Raw genomic sequence first — 7,977 nt, 5'->3', positions numbered from 1 at the left:
GATCAGTTAGCTTCCAAGCATCATTGGAATTCGTGGCGTTCATCTCTTCATCCGTAGCCCATTTTCAATTTTCATTGACAATGCCTCCTGGATTGACTTAGGTATGGATATAATAGATAAGGTAAGAGTAAACTAACGATAATTTGTGGATTGATGGGTAAAGATGATAAAGTTGGAAATAGGATGAACTTAAGAACTCTTACCGTAGTAGGAAGATTATCTACAACCTTAAGAGATTTGGAAGAAATAAGAATCTTGGTAGGTTTGTGGATTGATGGGTAAAGATGATAAAGTTGGAAATAGGATGAACTTAAGAACTCTTACCTTTTTGGACCGTAGTAGGAAGATTATCTACAACCTTAAGAGATTTGGAAGAAATAAGAATCTTAGTAGGTACAGTTGCCAACTGTTGGATTGAAGAGGAATAGTTTGTAATGCCTAGTGTTGATGCAAACCCCAAGTTGATGTTGAGCGGGTCGCAGATGATTTCATGGTTAAGATGGACCAGAAAAGGCCTGATTGGAGGCGAAAGTGATCCAAACTGTCAAAACCTTGAAACGAACGTATCTCGCAAACCGGAATGAGTTATCCGACTTGCCATATATGATTTTGGGGGTTGGACGAGCTACTTTAGCCACCCAACTCTTCTCTACGCTGGGTTTCGCATGCCGAATTTGCGAGATTCCATTAGATGGATGGTCAAATTTCTATTTTGTTTTTGTTTTTACTATTTATAATAAGTTTTAGTTTAATTATAACTCTTCATCCTTTGGGCTTTAGAAGTTGCGTCCAACATGAAAAGTGCTTTAGAATAATTAAGAGAATCATATGGTTGGGCCAAATAGGACACTAACTATTTTTGGCTGAAAATCGTGCTGACTAGTAGTAATCACGACCGTCTATAAATAGTATAGTAAGTTTACTATTTATAGTAAGTCACGATTTCTAGGAGTTTTAGTTGTAGTTTAATTCTGAAACTTCTTCCAAGGTTTGGTATCCCTATTTAAAGGGTTATAAATTCGTTTATTTCAATTAGCAATCAATTTATGAATTTTTAGAAATTATTCCAATTTTCTTCTTTTCCTTATGGATTCGAGGTATCTCTATGAGGAGTCTAGAGAAGCTCTGTGGATTCGGAGTAGTTATCCCCGAGGAAGACGGTGCTCAACCTCGTCATGTTCATCCTTGCGTCACAAGTGTAGGGCTACGATGTAGTAATAACTCGGTCAGATCGAGGTCGTACCCACATGGACTTACATTCATACGATTTTTAGTGTTGCGCAGCATGCCAACAACGCAGTGAATCGAGATCCAATCTCCGGTCTCACCCACAAACGATAAACATGAAGAAATATAAACTAGAAGAAGAATCAAAGCATTACAAACAAACCACTAGACAAGATATTTGTGGAAAAACCCCAACAAGGATAAAAAACCACAGATGCAAACTTCCACTATGAAGAAAAACGAAGATTACAAGGAAATATACTAACCTCTCCCTTGGAAGTACATAGAAAACCTTTTGCCCACACCTTAGAATTATTTTCCGTACCCTAGAAAAGCCTTAGGGACACCTATTTATAGTTTAGGCAACTTTCCTTTCGCACCCTTGCGAAAACCGACTCCAAAATCCGCAGTCCGCATTAAATTCAGAAACTAATCTACGTAACCTTGATTGGTCGAGCTGACTGCTCGACTGGTCGAGCATGAGCCTCGACCGGTCGAGCACCTCGAAAATCAATTTCGCTCGCTAGACTTTGACTCGAGCCAGTCCTTAACTGGTCAAGTGGGCCACTCGACCGGTCGAGTAGGGCACTCGACTGGTTGAGCGGCCCCTAGATGTGGCTCCACATCTCAACAATCTCCCACTTGGAGACACATCGCCATAAACCTTCATTTTCTACATCCGGAGTGCATCACCTCCCTGTCTTCAAGCCTGAAACCAATCAAAGCTGAACAGAGCTTCAGCTTCTTCCATGTGACCACTTTGGTCAGCATATCTGCAGGATTCTCACTGCAGCACTATCCAGAGTAAAGACATAACCTGTAGTGCTTCTTCTGCTGTCGATATCTCCTGCCAAATCTGAATCTACGTAGCCTTGTAGCTTGATTTCCGATCCACCATAGCACAACCCTATATCCACAGTACCTACCAGGTATCTGAGGATCCACTTCACAGCTTCCCAATGTTCCTTCCCGGGGTTGTTCATGAACCTGCTAACAACTCCCACTGCTTGAGCATTTTAGGATACAAGCCCAAAAACAAGGCAGATCCAAAGCTAAAGTGGACCACACCTTGCTGCGTCTTTGCACCTTGCTCCTTAGAAAGCTTGAAGTGGTTGGCTAATGGAGTGCTAACCGGCTTAGCACCTCCCATATTGAATCGATCAAGTACCTTGGCTATGTACTCTGCCTGTAACAAAACTAGTTTCTTGTTTTCCCTGTCACGCTTTATCCTCATGCCTAGGATTTGTTTTGCAGCTCTTAAATCCTTCATGACAAATTCTCTGGATAGTTGTCTTTTGAGATATGAGATGTCCTTCATGCTTGAACCGGCCACAAGCATATCATCAACGTACAGAAGAAGGATGATGTACGACGTATCAAACTTCTTCAAATAACAACAGTAGTCTGTATGACATCTCCTAAAACCATTTCCCGACATGAAACTGTCGAACTTCTTGTATTACTGTCTCGGGGCCTGCTTCAGGCCATATAGACTCTTCTTCAGTCTGCACATCTTGTTCTCCTTTCCTGCTGCCACGTATCTTGTCGGCTGATGCATATATCTCTTCTTCAAGGTCCCCATGAAGAAAGACCGTCTTAACATCTAGCTGCTCTAGATGCAAGTTCTCTGTAGCCACTATACTCAAGACTATACGAATCGTAAACATTTTCACCACAGGTGAAAATATTTCAGTGAAATCAATATTTGCCTTTTGTTGAAACCCTTTCAAAATCAATCTAGCTTTGTATTGTTTCAAACCATCGTGCTCCTCCTTCAGTCTGTAAACCTACTTTTTATGAAGAGTTTTCTTACCCTTGGGTAGAGTGACTAGCTCCTATGTACGATTAGACTCAAGAGAGTCCATCTCATCATTCATGGCTTGCTGCTACTTAACCCGTGTATCCGACTGAAATGCCTCTTCAAAACACTCTGGTTCACTATTATATGTCAGCAGTAAATAATGTAAGGAGGGTGAGTATCAGACCGTGGGTCTCCTCTCCAGAGTAGACCTCCTCACAACCAGTGTATGCGGCTCTGCTTCATAATGCTCCTGTGCATGATCATCCTGTGGCGCTGTAACACCCGTGTCCGGTAACTCTTCTAACTCTACGAATTCTTTCTCCTTGGCCTTATTTTCCTACACACTGTCCTTATGCATTACTTTTTCATTGAAGACTACGTCCTTGCTTCTGATGATTTTCCTGTTTTCTGCATTCCAAAACCTGTAGCCAAAATCATGCTGCCCATAGCCTATAAACGTGCACCTCTTGGACTTTGCATCCAGCTTGTTTCTGTGCTCTGCATCAATGTGAACATATGAAGTGCAACTAAACACTCTGAGATATGTAAGGTTCACTTCTTTTTCAGTTCACGTTTCTTCTGGTAGCCTACCATCCAATGGTGCTGAGGGACTTCTATTGATGAGATATGCGGCAGTATTCACAACATCTGTCCAAAAGGTCTTGGGTAACCCTGCATGTAACCTCATGCTCCTGGCGCGCTCAAGGATGGTTCTGTTAATGCGCTCAGCCACACCATTCTGCTGCGGTGTCCCTAGAATCGTTTTCTGATGTTTGATTCCATTTGCTGCACAATACTCTTCAAATCTCTTATCATAGTACTCTCCCCCATTATCTGATTTGAGACATTTTACTGTTTTACCTGTCTCGTTTTCTACCATTATTTTCCACTTCTTAAATACATTAAATACATCAGATTTGTGCTTTAAGAAATAAACCCACAGTTTTTTTACTAGCATCATCAATAAAGAAACAAAATAACACGAGCCACCAAGAGGTAATATCTGTGCCGGTCCCCGTACATTAGTGTGTATAAGCTCCAACAGATGTGTTTTTGGAGCGCGTCCTGTTTTTTTGAAGCTTACCCTCTTCTGCTTGCTATATACGCAGTCCTCGCGGAATTTCAAGTCAATAGACTTCAGCCCTGGTAGTTTCCCTTTTGACAATAGCACTTTCATCCCATTCTCACTCATATGTCCCAACCTCTGATGCCATAACTGCCCATTCACTCCAGTTGATGCAACTGCAAGTGAACTATACAATCCTGAAGTCACGTACAAGGTACCTTCCTTCTTGCCTCGAGATATCACCAAGACACCTTTTGTGATCTTCTAAGAATCACTGGTGAATGTCGTCACATAACCGGTATCGGCCAACTGTCCCACTGAGATCAAGTTCCATTTCAAACTCTGTATATGTCTGACATCCTTTAATTTCAAAGCCATTTCGTCTTTCTGATTTATATGAACGTCTCCCTTTCCAACAATACTGCACGGCCCATCATTACCCAGGTAGACTCTCCCAAAGTCACCTGATACATAATCACGCAGAACTTCCTTACATGAAGTGGCATGAAACGAGGCAACCGAGTCTATAACCCAAGACTCATTCCTCGCATCAAGAGACAAGATCAACGCCTGTGTCACTCTCCTTAGATAGATTCACTAAATTCTTCCTGCCTTGAGAACTTCCTTCTTGTTTCTTGAGCGCCCTGCAATCACGCTTTATGTGCCCATTCTTCCCGCAATGCCAACACCCGTCTTTGTCTTTCGGTCCCTTGGACTTCTTCTTCGACTTAGAACGTCCGTGTTTATCGTCCGTGTTTATTGCCTCCTTTGTTTAGCGATTTTCCTCTTCTTTCAACGTTTAGAGCATTCTTTGAATCCCCTGAAACTCCTGATGCTTTTCTTCTATATTCTTCGCTGAGAATTAGATCGGCCACATCATCAAATTTCAGTTTTGTCGACCCTAAAGAATTGTTCACAGCAATCACCAAACCATCCCAACTGTCTCGCAAACTGGATAAGATCAATAATGTCGACCTCATCTTCAAAAATATTGCCAACAGATTCCAACTAGATCGTGACTGTATTGAACTCGTTTAGATGTTCAGCCACGCTCCCACCATTTGACATCTTCATGTTGAATAGCTGTTTCATAAGATGAACCTTGTTGGACATTGAGGGTTTTTCATACATGGTGGCTAGGGTAGGGCTTCCATTAATTCTTTTGTGGTTTTCATCTTGGATATATTGAAGGCGACGCTCTTAGGCAAAGAGAGTCGGATCGTTCCTAAAGCCTTCCGATCTAATAAAAATCATTCATCATCTGTCATCTTTTCTGGTTTCTTCTCTTTTCCTCCTAGAGGAATATAGAGGTCCTTCTGATACAGATAATCCTCCATCTGCATCTTCCAGAAAGTAAAGTTTGAACCATCAAACTTCTCAATTCTAGTCTTCCCTTCTTCCGTCATCGCTCCCAATAGAATTAAACCAATAGCTTTGATACCAGTTGTTGCGCAGCACGCCAACAACGCAGTGAACTGAGATCCAATCTCCGGTCTCATCCACAAACGATAAACAGGAAGAAATATAAACTAGAAGAAGAATCAAAGTATTGCAAACAAACCACAAGACAAGATATACATGGAAAAACCCCAACAAGGGTAAAAAATCACGGATGCAAACTTCCACTATGAAGAAAAACGAAGATTACAAGGCAATATACTAACCTTTCCCTTGGAAGTACATAGAAAACCCTTTGCCCATACCTTAGAATTATTTTCCATACACTAGAAAAGCCCTAGGGACACCTATTTATAGTTTAGGCAATTTTCCTTTCGCACCCTTGTGAAAACCAACTCCAAAATTCGCAGTCCGCATCAAATTCGGAAGCGAATCTGTGTAACCTCGACTAGTCGAGCAGATTGCTCGACCGGTCGAGCATGGGCCACGACCGGTTGAGCACCTCGGAACCCAAAAACTGATGTTCGCTGGACTTTGAGTCGAGCCAGTCCACGACTGGTCGAGTGGGCCACTTGACCGGTCGAGCAGGGCACTCGACTGGTTGAGCGGCCCCCAGATGTGGCTCCACATCTCAACATTTGGAACACTTTTGAACTAGAACTAGAACTAGAACTAAATCTACATATAAAATTTGGTATAAAGAATAAAGATGTAATTGAGAAGGAATTTAATAGAGAGAAAACACTAGAGTGCCAATGATCCACTTATATCCATCCTTAATGTTTTAATTCACTTGATTCAATCATATAACTTAACTGGAATCGAAGTCCTATCTTATAAAGCCGGATAATAAAGTGGCTAAATCATCATTAATATACTCAAAATAGATTTGAACTTCAATTGAATTGGTTCTCACTTAATGCACAAAAGTATTAATCGCATGAAATTCAAAGCATCTAATGTGCCCTTAGTCTACGAAAGGTCAATGGATTTTACAGATTAATCCATTGCAAAATAGATAAGCAATCACTCTTATCTTTCCAAAGCATCCAATGTACCCAGAGTCGACAATGGATGAAAGTAAACTAAAAATAACCTTCATTCAAACCAATAACATGAATCAAAGTAAACTAAGATATTAAAAATAACTACAAGCTTCACCTCTTAGCCCTAGCTAAGAGATAAGCCAATCAAAGACATGATTGAACTAAAACTCAAAAGAAAAACATAAAAACTAAAGTAGAACTGAAGGATTGGAGAAAAAGGAGGACACCGAAGAAGCTCCACAACTCATCGCTCTATCCTTTTTATAGTGGCATAGTTCTTATGGGCAACAATCATGCCTGTACTATAATGGGAATTGGTTTGGTTTGTATTAGAATGTATGATGGGGTGGAAGGTACTCTGACTAATGTGAGGAACTTTCTTGACGTAATAAAGAATCTGATATTTCTAGGAGCTCTTAAGGCACTTGTATGCAATTTCGTCAATTATAAAAATGTCCTACAAGTTTTTAAAGGGGCACTCACTGTTATGAAGGTACAATGGAGTAGAAACCTTTACAGGTTGATCGGGAGCACAATATCGGGTGGAGTTGCAGTGTCACACCCCAAACTCAGAAACCAGGCTTACAAAATTCCTGATTGCCAAATTCGGTGCCGACAGCTTCCGTAGTACCCCATTCTCGGCTCCCGGCGTCCATATGCCAGATTCCGATCCTGAGATCCTATACGGAGGATTTTTCAATGTACATTTTACTCGTAAGAAGTATAATCACAAGTATACCTAAATCACAAAGGCAACATCATCATCACATATCCACTAATATAAACATTTGAATACAGTGCTGAAAGGAAAATACATATATTAAAAATCAAAGCTCCAAAAGACGGCTGCATGCTCCAACCTCAACACTGCAGCAACCCTATGCCACCTGCATGCATCTATCGTGCATAAGCTTATAGAAAGCTTAGAGGGTGGTGTAAGTGTGTGCGCAAGGTAAGTGCCACGTATCCAATACAATGCCATAATCATACAATATCAGAATTAGTAGCAAGATCATTGAATCATACGATATCAAAGTAAGAGAAAATACTGCAAGTTTATAAATCATATAATATCAGAGTACCCAATACAGATCAACTATGCAAATGAGGAGTCATAGTGTTGAGGGTCAAATATTGCATATCAGACCCCGGTTATTGCCTGGATTTATGAACATAATACTGTTTAACGGCCTGTTGTAATTGTGTTTATGATGCAAGGTGCAATTACAAGCTTGAACTGGAAAGGATGCTAAAAGCATGAAATTAACGCTCAGAATTCACCAAGGGAAGGGACGGACCCCAGGGGACCAAGATCGACAAAATAACACGCCTGAGACCCGAGAAAATCAAGAAACTGAAGCTCAAGTGGCCTGAAATTGGTATAGAATGCAAGATCACAGGGTTACCACCGTCCGTTCAGCTCGAAACTTCATATATGG

This window comes from Magnolia sinica, chromosome 19 (assembly GCF_029962835.1).
Source record: "Magnolia sinica isolate HGM2019 chromosome 19, MsV1, whole genome shotgun sequence".
Classification (NCBI taxonomy): Eukaryota; Viridiplantae; Streptophyta; class Magnoliopsida; order Magnoliales; family Magnoliaceae; genus Magnolia; species Magnolia sinica.
This window is presented reverse-complemented; position numbering follows the sequence as displayed.